Below are 14,891 nucleotides of genomic sequence, written 5' to 3' on the forward strand. Positions count from 1 at the left end.
GAATCAATTAGTCATGGATTTGCCCAGAAGAACTGTATTTTGAAGGAAAATTTAAAATACGACTTGGGTTTAGCTTAGAGAAAATGAGCCCATCCTGCAAAGGGAGCTTAAGTGCCAAATAATAGACTTTTCATGAAAAAGAACCCTCAAGATTCGCCAGGTACTGGGAAACAAAGAAAGTTGGTTGTAAGCAGGTGAAGAATTCGTGCTTTTATGTCTCAAGTTTTTAACTGATTTTCAGAATAGGCAAAATAAGCAGAATGGAAAAGAGAAGAAAGGGGAGGAGATGGAGAGAAGTAAAACGTTCGGGTGCTGCTCAAAGAGCAAGCTCTCCTGCTCAGGGAGCACAGGGTTGTGAGGATACATGCGGCCCAGCAGATAGGAAGCGTCCACCGTGAATCCTGGCCCTGGGCAGCGGTGACGGCCTGCCTCAGTCCCGCGAGGCAGTCCCTCTATGCAGCTGGCCGTCCAGCAGGGAGAGCTTTGTCAAGAGCCTCCTGCTAAGCCTGAATTTTCCTTGAAAATTGGCTAATACAATCACTGGTTTTTAAGCTCTTTAGAAATGAAAACAGTAAATAGAAACCACTGATTAGTTCTCTTTTGGAAAGCACCAACTATTAAATGGAAGTGTTGTTGACTATAAATTCCGTTCCAGGAGACAAAATTTACTTACGCATTCAAAACTTTTAAGGGTTTTCACCAAGCTTTAAAATGTTAAAATGTTAACCACACATCTTCAGTGTGTTCTTTTAGCCCAACTAACCCCTCCAAAAGGATCAGTAATGTGCAGAATAGCATCCTACTGCAGGGTCTCCTGTGTGTATTTCTCTTTATTGTGCATAATTGCCTCATTGTTTTGGAGACCACGCAAACATTGTTTGGGACCACATGCTATTTACACATTAATTATTTATAGTTATTTAAATTATATATTTTATCCTAATTGAAGTAATAAAATTGTTCAAGTAAGTTTTAGACTTAAGGCCCGTTTTAAATGAACTTTTATTTTTATGTCCTTGTGTTTAATGCTTATAAATGGCTTCCTGTAACACTCACACCAGTTGAAGAAATGAAAATGGTGTTCAACATCTGATTCTGTGCTAAACTTTACTCTAGTGGTGTTTTCTGAAGAGTATTAAATAAATTGAACCTCCAGTTTCTAAAGAAAAAGAACTTACCTCATCCTCAGCTCCCACTTATTACCCCAAAGTCACAAATTCTCATTAAATAGTCAGCCATAATGTTCAAAACAATATGTAGCGCATAGCTCCAATCACTCAGTGCTGGGTTCCCTCCTATACCCAGTTTTTAAAAAACAGAGTTAGAAGGGCACATTGAGTCCTAGGCAATAGAGATTCTGAACCCATAGGAACTTCCTAGAATAACACTCTGGCTTATATGTCATAAATTGAGTCAACTAAGTAACTTGGTGTGTGAAAGATATACTCAACAAATTATAATCCAGTCCCTAAAGAATATTGCACTGAAAGGATATACAGAATTATGCCAAATCTAAAACTCATTAAAGACTTAGACGATCATTTAGGGAAAACTCATTTCTCTCTTACATGAATAATATTGGTGGAAAACAGAAAAATATTATGAATTTTTGTATTCTATTCTATTGTAAGTATTTAGTACACTTAGTGAAAGAAAGAGAGCAATGCAAGAAATTAGGGAGGTCACAAGGAGTGATACACTGGGAAGCCCTACAATTCTATACTCTCTTCTTTAGATTAAGAAGAAAAAAATATAACCAAAAGGCATATTTAACAGATAAAAATGAAGAATTTGCTTCATTTGGAATGAGTTCTTCTTGGAATAGCTGCAATTTTGGTGTTGTTTTTCAAGTTTTCCTTTCCTTTAGATCCCACCTACTGGGATTAATTTTCTCTAGAGTGATCTCATGCCTGAAACATCAGTTTGAAGGTGTAGGTGTTCATCTTATTGACTTCTTTTTCCCCAAGGTGCAGGGTTTGTGTTTGTAATGACAACTAGCATGGGGCTCTTTTAAGCCAATTTCACATACAAAGTGAAGTGTGGAACCAACAGTGCAAAGCTCCTCTCTGAGCTTTCTTCTCATAAACCAATAATAAAGAACCTCTAAGTAGGATGCCTTTGTGTGAAATTCAGAGATGAGAGAAACGTTCCTGCTACCCTTGGCAGACTATTTTTCATTATCATAACACCTAAAAAAAAAACCATAACAATTCAGACAAGTCAGTAAGAAATTTTCAATTACTGAAAATATTTTGTCTCCACTATAGTAGTGAATCATTCCTGTTAATTTGCATAGCTCTACATTTAGCACTGAAAAAAAGAGTATTTAGCTCTTGTAGAATTTCAAGTTTTTTAAGTTATCTTATAATTGCAAAAAAAGAAGATAAATGTTAGTATATAATAATAAATTGCAGGTAAGATCTCTGCTGTCAAGTAAAAACACAAATTTTGCTTTTTTTAATAGTAATGACTCAAAGTCGACAGCCAGCTGATGAGTGAAGTTTCCCTGATATTGTGCATAAATCAAAGAAGATAAAGTGAGAGTATTTCCATGATATTTTAGCTGATTTGCCTAAAAGAATTCTGCCTTTTCAAGTTGACAATTTGCATCCAAACCTTAAAAAAAATGATGATTAGAAATAGATTTAGTTACATGGAAAAATATTTACAATATATTTCAGGGTGGGGTAAAAAAACCAAACTCTATATAGTATGATCTCATTTGTAATCTCACTAATGAGATAAGTTCCCATGGTGTGGAAGGAAGCCTCTGGCCAAAAATCAAACAGCAAGGAACAGAGACTTGCTGACAACTACGTGACTGAACTTGGGAACAGATTCTCCAACACTAGCTGAGCCTCGAGATGACTACAGCCCCAGATGACAGCTTGACTGCCACCTCAGGAGAGCTTGGCTCTGAAAGTAGACTTCCAAGTTCAAGTCCCGTTAGCACCACTTACCAGTGCTGTGACCTTAGGAAAGTTGCCTAGCCTCTCCATCACTCCAGCTTTCTTATCTATGAATTTGAAATAATAATAACACAAATGTCATAGGGTTGCTGTGAATAACTCCATTCATGTAAAGCAATTAGAACAGTACTTGGAACATTATAAACGCCCAATAAATATCATTATTGTAATATATTATATATAATAACTACATAGTTCACTTAAAAACTAACATAAGTAAATGGCTTTAAGGGGTTGTATTACTTATCTCTTGTTTTATAACAAATCTCCCCTGAATTTAGTAGCTTTCAAACTTTAACAAAGTGAGCTGAGAAGCATCCCCTGTCTCTCAATAATAGGTCTGAGTATGCCCACCACACTTGGGCATCAGAGAGGTTACCTCTGCGAAAATGCACAGTTGGCTGGGCCCTCAGTCAGTCAGCTTCCTCTAGTAAGAAGTTCTCAAGGTGCAATTCTCATGGCTGCCACAGATAATCAAGTATCAAGACAATTGTTATGAAAAGAAAACCATATTTGAATAGCTAGATGAACTAGTTTTTAATGAGCATTTTAACAAACAGAAATCAAAACTTTTATTCCAAAAATATTTGCACAGTTTTCATAAACATTTCAAAAACCAGTGGCTTAGAGACTGATTTCTAACCTAAATAAATCAGCATTTTTTACAATTTACTGAAACATGCCCTGGATTTCCCTGCTACCATGTTTAATTCAAACAAGACTCTAAAAAAAGTTAACAGAGAAAAGAACCTTGGTTTTTGATTGACTTGCGGTTTCAGGGCATTTCCACAACCTGATGTTTCTCTTATATCCGTTGTTCCCATACAAGCCTTTCTCTCCAGGGAAATAGCTTTCTCTTCCTAGGACACCATCAACTGCATCCTTGGCAACGCTTTTCTCTCTGACTGTTAGTCTGTGACCAATTTTCTCTCTCCAACGTTTTGGAGAAACCTGCTATGGATTGAAATTGGAGGTCACAGTTTCCTTCCAAATGTTAGTCTCAGAGCCCATGGTCAAGCTGAAAAGCCAGCTGTGAAAGCTTTCAAGACTTAATCTCTTCACCCTGTCATCAACTCCTCTGGTGTCCAAATTTGTCAGGTGCCATTTGGCGTCAGGAATAGCAGAGAATGTTTAAATCCAGATTTATTCCTCCATTATGTGAAGCTTTATTTCTGAAATGCTGTTTTGTTTCATTTTATTTTTTAAGACATTGCTTCTTGGTTTAGTCACTTCAATTGCCACATACATACTGGGTGCTTTCATGAAGTAGTAAGTTTTTGATGGGTGGTGGGGGAGTGCTTAGATTATTAAAATTATTATTATTAGTTTGTCCCTATATGTTTGTGCCTTTAAAAATATTGAATATATAAGCATCTGCTAGAAAAATAGCTCAGATGAGGAGTTTGATAAATATTCAGACTTTAAAAGCGTTCACTAGTTTGATATTTTTACTCTCATTTTTCTCACGCTTGATCTCAGCCATTACCAAAGGTTCTCAAACTTTAATGTGCATAAAAATAACTCAGGGGACTTCCCTGGTGGCGCAGTGGTTAAGAATCTGCCTGCCAATGCAGGGGACACGGGTTCGAGCCCTCGTCCGGGAAGATCCCACATGCCGCGGAGCAACTGGGCCCGCGCGCCATAACTACTGAGCCTGAGCTCTAGAGCCCGCGAGCCACAACTACTGACGCCCGTGCACCTAGAGCCCATGTTCCGCAGCGAGAGAAGCCACCGCAATGAGAAGCCTGTGCACCGCAATGAGGAGTAGCCCCTGCTCGCCGCAACTAGAGAAAGCCTACGCACAGCGACAAAGATCCAACACAGCCAAAAATAAATAAATAAATAAACGTTAATTAAAAACACAAAAAAACAAAAAAGCAAACTCAGGCAGCTAGTTAAAAATGTAAATTCCAGAGCACTATTCCCAAAATTTTAGATTCATTGAGCCTGGGAAAAAGACCAAGAAGTTGCATTTTTAACAAACCAGTGTAAAGTGGTCTGTAAACCACAATTTGAAAATATTGTTTTAGACATTCAAATCTAAAAGTCATTAAAATTTAAATCAAAGAATCATAACCATATTCAGTGCTATTACTCATAAATGGCAAAACTGGGCACCTAAACAGTAAATTCATAGACCCCGCCCAAATGCCATCACCTCCAGGGAAAACAGATATGAGATAGCCACCTCCAGGAGAAGGGGAGAGAGAGAGAGGGAGCAAGAGCGCTGGGTAAGCTCTGAATGGCTTGGACAGTGGACAGCAGGGGAGCATCGGGTACTGATTACGGCAAAGGAGTTGCTTTACCAACCCTTCTGTTAATGTTCAGTTTTGTTGTTTTCCAATTTCAGAGGTAATACATGATTAGCGCAACCTTTCTGAAAACACTATAAGAAAGCTGACTGTTAATAATAACTTTAATTTATGGATGTATATAAATATCCTTATTTTTCATATTTGTATATTGTTATTTCTTAAAAATATCATGGTATATATAATGCAATGTAATTTTTTTCCCACTGATCAGTATCCTTATTTCCCATGTCAAAAATTTATCTAAAAGATGATTTTAAGTGGCTAACCAGCATTCCATCGTGTAGATATTCCACAATTTAATTAAATATTATTTTGTTATTGAATATTCAGTCCCATTGTGTTGTGGACATGGGATGTGCCACCACCATCCCCTTCAACACATAGATATTTTAAATATTTGAGATAAGTCTTTTAATTTTTTCCTTTATTGTTTCTGCCTTTTGCATTGAACTCAGAAAGGACTCCTACATTGGATACATTGTGATGTTGAAATGCACTGTGTAATCAGCCTCTGTACTTTTGATTGAACAGTTTCTCATTTTCTACCCACCACACTGATTTGAGATCACCAAAGCAACTTATATCTCAGAGTTCAAGAGTCATTAGACCTGGCTCTCACTACGTTAGAAGTAGGGGAAAGTTACGGCCTCATTCTCCTCAAGTAAATCCCAACTCATCCAAATCTTTATAACTTCCTGTCTTTTGTGACTTTGCAATTTGCCATTCTTCTCATTGACCCTATTTACCACTCTAGACCTATGAAATCCCATATTGTGTTTTATTCAGTAGCCTGCTATCTAGTGGTTGAAATGGAGAAGTACAGGTATTTCCTCCCTAAAGAATAATCCCATTTCAGAATACAGCTCTAAGGTCGCTCCATATATTTGTATAAAAATATGAATAGTTTATAAATCACTTTTTAAATAGTAGAATTAATCATAAACTTAGAGTCAGAATATCTTTGTTTTATCTCCAGATCTGCAATTACTGATTTGTAACGTCTGTTTTAAAAAAAAATTACTTAACTTTTTGAAGTTGGGGCTCCCTTTCTTTGAGGTAAGAAGGCTGTTTTTGATGTTCCTAAGTTCTTTATAATTTTCAATACGTTTTACAATTCTATTATATGTAGCATTTGGAGAACTCTTAAATCAAGAAATTTCTTTTTCAGATTCTTTAATGATTAGACACAAAAAGCCATGAATTCCTCCTTATTTCTTCAGTTGGTATGACATTCTATCAAATTATCTCTGATAATATCCCTTCCTATTCTAAGATTATAAGGTTTGTTTGTATAAAACTCTCTCTGATTACAAATCTTTCTTCTGTGACATCTTTAATAATGTAAGTATAATGTATAATAATGACCTCTATAATAATGTAAAATCACCTTTCTACCTAATAATTCATTTTTCTTAGTTCATATTTTCTAATAGAAACAGTGTTCTCAGCATAACAATGCCATTTATTATTCCCACTGGTGAATTTTCCGTCATTAGTTCATGTAATTACCATACAAGCTTACTGCTGTAGCAAGACAGGTCCTGGGATCTCTGCCATCAAGATAGAAAAAAATAGGACTTCCCTGGTGGTGCAGTGGTTAAGAATCCACCTGCCAATGTAGGGGACACGGGTTCGAGCCTAGGTCTGGGAAGATCCCACATGCCGCCGAGCAACTAAGCCCGTGCACCACAACTACTGAGCCTGTGCTCTAGAGCCCATGAGCCACAACTACTGAGCCCGGGTGCCGCAACTACTGAAGCCTGCACGCCTAAAGCCTGTGCTCCAAGAGAAGCCACCTCAATGAGAAGCCCGCCCACCGCAATGAAGAGTAGCCCCCACTTGCTGCAACTAGAGAAAGCCTGCGTGCAGCAACGAAGACCCAACGCAGCCGAAAATGAATAAATAAATAGATAGACAGAAAAAAATAAAAATGAGAAACATTTGGAGGGCAGAAGAAAACATTGTAAGGTTATTACATTTTAAAATACATGTGAATTCAAAAATATATAATTTATTCAAGTGAAACATGAATATTTATACAATAGTATGATATATGAGTTTTATAACTTTTTAAAATTAATGTTATAAATCAGAATTTCTCAAATACTATTCCAAAGAATATTACTTCTTCAGGTTGTTAAAGACATTAATTGCCCAAACAAAGGGAGTCATTGTCCAATCAATTATTTGGAAAATGCTGTTTTAAAGTTAAGTGGCTCTAATCACCAAGGGACTGCTCAGAGACTTCAGTATGTTAACATGCACTTTGTCCAGGGTGGGATGTACTGTCTAACCTGTTTTTTCACAGAGCTTTTCTTTAACCCCACAGAACATCTCTTATGAAACTGTCGACTGAAAAGAAAAAACACACACACAACTTAAGAGCAGTAAGTTTCAGTTTTATTTTATTTTAGTTTTTAGTTTTTTCATGTTTGAGAGGCAAAGCTCTCTTCATTTATTTGTCATGAGGATGGGGAAGAGGACCGTGAGGTCACAGGCATGTCTGCACATGGGGGTGCCAGAAGCTAGTATCCACCAGGCCCTCACTCTGTCAGGAGGCCTCCCTGGAAGGGGCCAGCTCACAGATGCCTTGGACACCCTCCATGCCAATCACAAAAAAGTCACGGCTGTCCCATTCTTGCCAATCTGCCTGGGATCCAGGGGAAGAAAGCGGATGATCCTTCAGGGAACAGAGAAAAAGATGTCATCAGCTCCTGGGCTAATGCCTCACATTCCAAGACCCCGAGACAGGCACTCCCATCATGGGCTCCCAGGCCAGCCTGCCTTAGCCCCCGGGGAATTTTGCAAGCCTGCCTCACCCCATTAATGTCAGGGATGGGATGGTGACTGCACATCATCATCGCCCTCCCAGGACAGACTCTCAACACGGCAGCCTCCGTGGTCACTGTATGCTATCTGTGGGTTCACAGAGAAACCCTCGCTCTTCCAAACTGCAGGCCCCCTGGGGACATATGCAGTGCTCCAGCCGCCTGTTTTCGCAAAGTCTGGCTCAAGAAGGCCAAGCACAGGGTGACTCCCACTCCCACCCCCACCCCCGTAATGTCTGTGGAGTGAGTGTGCCTCTCTCACAGAAGTGATAGGAAGTTCTTTGTGAAGAAACAGGATACTTGGGATAGCCTGGGGCCAAGGAGGTATATGTGACAACCTCAGTTTTCCCATCTGTAAATAGGCATAATGGAGGTATCTACCTCATGGGGATGGCATGTCCACATGAGGGGTGTGGACACGGGAACAAAACTTCTAAGGATCAAATGGAATCATGCATGTGAGTTACCTATCGAGTATCTGGCTCACGGTAAATTATGCATTACTTATCATTGTTAGAATTATTATCGCTCCCCAGCTTGAGGACCAGGCCTGAGCACCTCCCAGAAGTGACCATTCTTCACCAGCTTTTCTGGACCAACGAAGGCTCCATTCTGGAAGGTTCTTTCAAGCTTCTCATGCACTTAGTACTTCGTAGGCATGGACTTGGCTCAGGAATATTTTTCACCCAGGAAGAAATTTTAACCTTGCCACAGAATCCCAGGTTTGGGAGCTGTAGGGGCTTCTTGGGAATCATTTAATCCATGCCTCTCTAGTCACAGAAGAGAAGGCTACAAACCAGAGATGGTTCATTTCCAGGTTTGTCTGGATCCCCCAGCTGCTCGGGACCCAGAACCCAGGTCTCCAGACATTCAGGCCAATGCTCTTTCCACTACTCTGTGGCCCTCCTGGGAACCTTACCTGGGACCCAAAGGTCCCTGCCTCAGAACATACCCAGAATTCCTCCTGACCTGCTTGGAGAAGTTCTAGAAAATTACTCCTGTTTTCCTAAGATGTGGAAAAGTCTGAAGGCAGATAAGTGGCTTTGGTTTTGTCAGGGTAACAACATCCCACCCTGCCAGGTGCCAGGGCAGGTACGGTATAGTGCCGTGTCATGCAGTGCCCCCAGGGAGTGGTTAAAGGACAGCCTTCCCACTTCACAGATGGAAACACTGAGGTCCAAGGGGCCACACCTTACCCAGGTGTCACAGGAACCACTGCAGAGCCAGGAATTCATTCAATTCCACTACCACTCTCAAGGTGGCTCCACCACGGCGGGTGGGGGGGAGGGCAAGGGGTCAATGGGCCCTGGGGCACCAGATCATTCTTGCACAGGGTGAGAAACTTATTTTTTCCCCAAACTTAGGATGGGCCTGAGGTGGGATCCCTGCTCCCGGCCGCACAGCAGTCCCAAGAGGGTCCTCTCCCTGCCCCTACGCACCAGTCCTGGGCCAGCTCCAGCTCCTTGGTGAGGAACTCGAAGAGGCAGGATGCCCATCACACCGATGGAGGAGACGAGCGGCTGCGCGCCGGGATCCGCTAAGTCGTTCACCGCTGTGGCCAGGCCGGACCGCACCGTCACGTTCACGCGCTGCGGGGACACGAAAGCTTAACCTGAAGCCGGTGTACGTCGGGATCGTGCTGAGGACCGGGGCGCGCGGAGTGCGGGAGCGCGGGGTGGAGATGCGCGGGCCCCAAGGTATTAGAGCTGGGGGCACTGGCCGGGGTTACTGGAGGTCACGTCGGGCTCCTAACTGGGCAAGGCGACACGGAGCGGATGTGGGGGACGGGGCCGCGAGGTCACAGAGAGCTGGAGGTCAGACTCTGCGGGCGGCGGGGCGGGCGGTCGCGGAAGGGTCGGGCTCACGGTGGGGGAGCCGGGGCGGGGACAGAGCCCGACCCAGGTCAGCCAACCTCCTCCCACACCGTGCTCCCCGGCCCATGTGCAAGTCCTCAGGCTTGCCCAGGGTGGCGGCAGTGGCCGCGCACAGCCGCTTCTCCAGGCCCGCGGGCACGCGGCGGGCGGGCAAGTTCGTGTGCACTGCCGAGTCCAGCGGGAAGCTGTGCGAAGGGCAGCAGGGAAGAAAGCTCAGTTTTATTTGATTTGGGAACCTTATTGAGGACTATAGCCTGGAGAGAGCCTCTCAGATAGCTCTGAAGCGGTAGGGAAAGAGCCAGTATAAATATGAATTCGGGGCTGGGGAATACATGTAATCAAGCGTACATCTTGGTAAGAAATTATTGCTAATCACAAAAGCAGATATCTCACGTCAATGAGTTTAGCACTTTTCTACGTATGGGAAGGTGCAAGAATCTGGGGTCACTGAAATTCTTCCTTAGATATGCATCTTAACTATCTAGGGACAGTAATCCAAAACACAGAATGCTTCATCCTGTTTTTGCCATCCTGAATTCCCTGAATTCAGAGCGTACAGTCGGTGGGTGACTGCAGTGGATTGCAACTTATCCCTTTGTGTAACTGGATGATAAATAACAGACACTCTGTTCTTTTTGTTTACAGACCCTTAAAACAAGATAAGTTGCAGTGAACATGTAGGGTAAATGGAACCAGACTGTGAAATAACAGATGAAAACATTAAAAAAAAAATTGCTATTTAGGAGGAAGAAAAGAAGGGCTTGCATTATGGTGAAGACCAGTGATGGTTTGGTGAGCCGTCAAGAGATAGGGAGTAGGAGAACACCTTGACGCTTAATGAGGTGTCCAAAAACATCTAACATATACAACAGGAAGTCACTTGTGTAAGCTGCAGTGCGACTTTTTTAAATGAAAAATTTATAGATAATGTATGTTAAAGAGAAAAACCACAGGCCCCAAATGGCATCACTTTTGCTAAAGCCCATGATACCACCTAGATTTCATAGCTAACCTAACTGCAGTTTCAACCCGACTCAGAAATGTAATCTTGATCACGCAGTTGGAATTTTCTAGTCAGCATGCTGGCCTTTTCCCCAACCCACCCCCACCCCCCATCCCAGAGGAAGAGGACGCAGTCTGCATGATAAAACCCTCTGGGTCTCTTCTCTCCAAAAATAAGTTGTCCTGGCCCAAAATAATCCTTTCTTTTCTTTTACTAATGACTCCCCCCCCACCCCACCCTTCTTTCTATAAAAGCCTTCTGCCTGTACCACTCCTGGGAGCGCTCTTGTAGTTACCAGATGGGATGCTTCCTGGTTCATGAATTGTTGAATAAAGCCAATTATACCTTCAGATTTACTCTGTTGAATTGTTCTTTGACAGGTAAATTAAGTGAAAAGGTGCTTGCTATAATGTTATGATGACCCCTTGTGGTTCAAAACCAAAATGACCCTTTGAAAAATTAATCCTGGCACCATGAGCAGCAAATATCTTGGAGTTTAAATAACATTCTTTCAATGTTCCCCAAACTATTGTCAGTGGTTATCTCTTCAGAGTGGTTTTAGAGGAACTTTCATCGCATATATTCCTGTAATAGTTAAAATTTTTGCAAAAAGTATGCATTGCCCTGGTAAGCAGAGCAGAAAATGATAAAGACTGAACAAAATATAAGGGAAAATAATCATCTTTCTCAGGTAGATATTCGTTTCTCTGCAAGCCAGAATATAGAATTTGGATTAAAGTAAATTAATGCCCTTAATCTTTTTAAATAAACAGGATTTTGAACTTTTTACCTTTGCTTTAGAGTTATAGTTAACATAAATATTTTATCTAAGTATTATGAGTGATGACTGGTTTTTGTACTTTTCTAATCAGATTAAAATTTTTGCCCTAGAACAGATTTTGTGATAAGAAATTAAATAGGGTCACTGAAGAACAATAAGCTATTATGAAGGAAGACACATACTGTATCAGGTCCAGGCTTAATTAACATATAAAAGCAAAAATATAATTTTGATAAAGTATAAAAGCTGAATCATTAAGGCAAACAGCACATTACAAATCACTGACAAAACAGATTTCATCACCAGCCAACATGTGAAGTACTTTTAGTATTCTCTTTAGCAAGAAGACAATATTAGGGTTTCCCTGGTGGCGCAGTGGTTGAGAATCTGCCTGCAAATGCAGGGGACACGGGTTTGAGCCCTAGTCTGGGAAGATCCCATGCCGCGGAGCAACTAGGCCCGTGAGCCACAATTACTGAGCCTGCGCGTCTGGAGCTTGCGCTCCGCAACAAGAGAGGCCACGATAGTGAGAGGCCTGCGCACCGCGATGAAGAGTGGCCCCCACTTGCCGCAACTAGAGAAAGCCCTCGCACAGAAATGAAGACCCAACACAGCCATAAATAAATAAAAAATAAATAATTAAAAAAGAAGACAATATTAAAACACCCTTAAAACTTTAAATTATCCAAAACCAACAAAGCATAAAGTGGCCCAGAAAGTCAGTGATGCTGATGACAGTTGGCAAATACTCTGGCTTATAAGAAAGGAGTTAACCAGGAGTACACTCTGGCTCAGCAATGTGATAGCTGTTTTGAATCAATGTCAAGGGAGAAGTCTTGCTTTGCCTGCAGTGTTCTTGTCCTGAATTCAGTCACATGTTTGCTGGGTTTTCTCACTGTAGCCCACTTTAATCAAGTTGGGATTCTTGAAGAACGTACACGGAATTTAAGTTCATGTGGCTTTAAAACTCAATTTTTCAGCATAATGTGTTTTTTTGGACTGATATGGGAGGTTTGTTCTGTTTTGATATGTTCTAATCAGAAAACTTAAGTACTGGAGAAAACAGTTAAGGAGGGGTAACCACAAACCCATCTACAAAGGCACTGTCTCTACTGGGCACATGTGCTCTTAGAAATCAGCCACCTGCATGTACTGACCTTAGCTTCCAGTGAGCAGTGCAGGGCTATCACACCACTTATTGAACTGCCCACTCCACTGCGGAGACTTTGCCTTTCTGCGAAAACTCATTAAGAACTACAATGTTAAACCAGAGCTCCTTGGAGATATAGCCGATTCCAGGTCAGGGTAAAAATTGAACAAAATGAGCATGGAACAGCCTGTCTACAGAAAGCAAGGAATTTGTCAAAGACTACTAGGGTTATATCAGAAAACAGGATGACTATGCTTAAATCCATATGTTAATAATAATATTTTTTATTTTGAAAAAAACTCTTATTGGTCACTTTTGGAGGATGCTAGAGAGCCAACTTGTTATTTGGAAAACTGGTAAGTAAATGGAACGAGTTAAGCATTTATCCTGCTTTCTTATATGAAATGTAAACTAGGGTAACCAACAGCAGTTGTTGAAAAGTCTCTTTTTATATAGTTCTCCAGCTGATAAATGAGGAAGGAATGATAAACTAAAATATAATCATTTTGTGACTAAATGAAACAGTGGACCTAAATGGTAATCATAAATGGCATCTGACATTAAAAAAAAAGAGAGATATGTTACATGCATCCTGATGGAAACATTCAATACTGCTGTGAAGTGTTCTTGCAAAAAATCTAACATGAAAGTGATCTAGCGGCCAGATTTAACTACCAGCTTATAGGAATAACAGGAGATAGACCAACAAGTTCAATGACACCTCAGGATGTAATCAGCAAATTCCAAACTGTGAAAAACTCTCCAGAACCTGAGACCAAGTGTCTTAAACAAAAAGCAGGGCTAGTGGGAGGGAAGGCATACCTAAAAGAAAGTTAAGAGACATGTAACCCAATTATAATGTCTCCTCATTCCAACAAACCACGTGTAAAAAAAATTACGCTGAGAAAATTTGAACATTAACTGGATATTTAATATTAAGGAATAACTTCAAGTACAATGGAGTCATTATTATATTATAATATATAATACAGTATATATAACAATATTATATTATTGTTAAAGGATTTTTATCTTTTAGAGATAACTGAAATATTTACAGATAAAAAATGATATCTTGGATTTACTTGAAAATAATTAAGGGTAGGGAGGAAGTGGGCAATGTTATAGAGCAGGGCCAAAAACGATGGCCCAGACCAAATCTGGCCCACCACCTGTTTTTTTGTTTGTTTGTTTGTTTATTTTAAATATTTATTTATTTATTTGGCTGATCGGGTCTTAGCTGCGGCGCATGGGCTTCTCTCTAGTTGTGGCAGGAGGGCTCCAGAGTGCATGGTCTTAGTTGCCCCGCAGCATGTGGGATATTAGTTCCCCAACCAGGGATCGAACCCATGTCCCCTGCATTGGAAGGCAGATTCTTAACCACTGGACTACCAGGGAAATCCCATGTTTTTGGTAAATAAAGTTTTATTGGAACACAGTCAGGCTCCTTTGTTTATGTGATCTACGACTGCTTTCTTGCTACAAAGGCAGAGTTGAGTAGTCGCAACAGAGACTGTATGGCCCACAAAGGCTAAAATATTTATTATTTGGCCCTATGGGGAAAAACTTTCCTGATCCCTGGTAAAACTGAACTAAGATTGGCCATGAGTGAATAATTATTGAAGCAGTGTGATGGATACATGAGGGTTAATTATAAAGTATTGTTTCCATTTATATATGTTTGAAATGTCCCATAATAAAAAGGTTTAAAGTTTGTTTGTTTGTTTGAAGTGCAGATAGCTTTAGGAAAGGACTTTGACTTGGCCTTTGACTTTGTCACTGAGGATGGCATCCTGGGCCCACTCCAAGGTGTATCCTACACAACACTGCCTCTAAAGACACTCCGAGGGACCGTTTGGCTCGGCATGGCTATGAAGCTAATGACTCTTGGGAGCTCTTAAAACTGACAGAAATTTGTAATAAGTCCTATATATTCTATATAGTTAAGCATACATACACATATACATATAT

At 40.7% G+C, this 14,891-nt stretch overlaps 1 pseudogene; it reads right to left on the reverse strand.

The window, feature by feature from the left end:
• Positions 1-7,784: 7,784 nt before the first annotated feature.
• On the reverse strand, positions 7,785-14,787 carry LOC137751032 (D-dopachrome decarboxylase-like; annotated as a pseudogene).
• Between the last annotated feature and the right edge of the window lie 104 nt (positions 14,788-14,891).

The sequence above is a fragment of the Eschrichtius robustus genome, chromosome 17 (genome assembly GCF_028021215.1).
Source record: "Eschrichtius robustus isolate mEscRob2 chromosome 17, mEscRob2.pri, whole genome shotgun sequence".
In the NCBI taxonomy this organism is placed as follows: Eukaryota; Metazoa; Chordata; class Mammalia; order Artiodactyla; family Eschrichtiidae; genus Eschrichtius; species Eschrichtius robustus.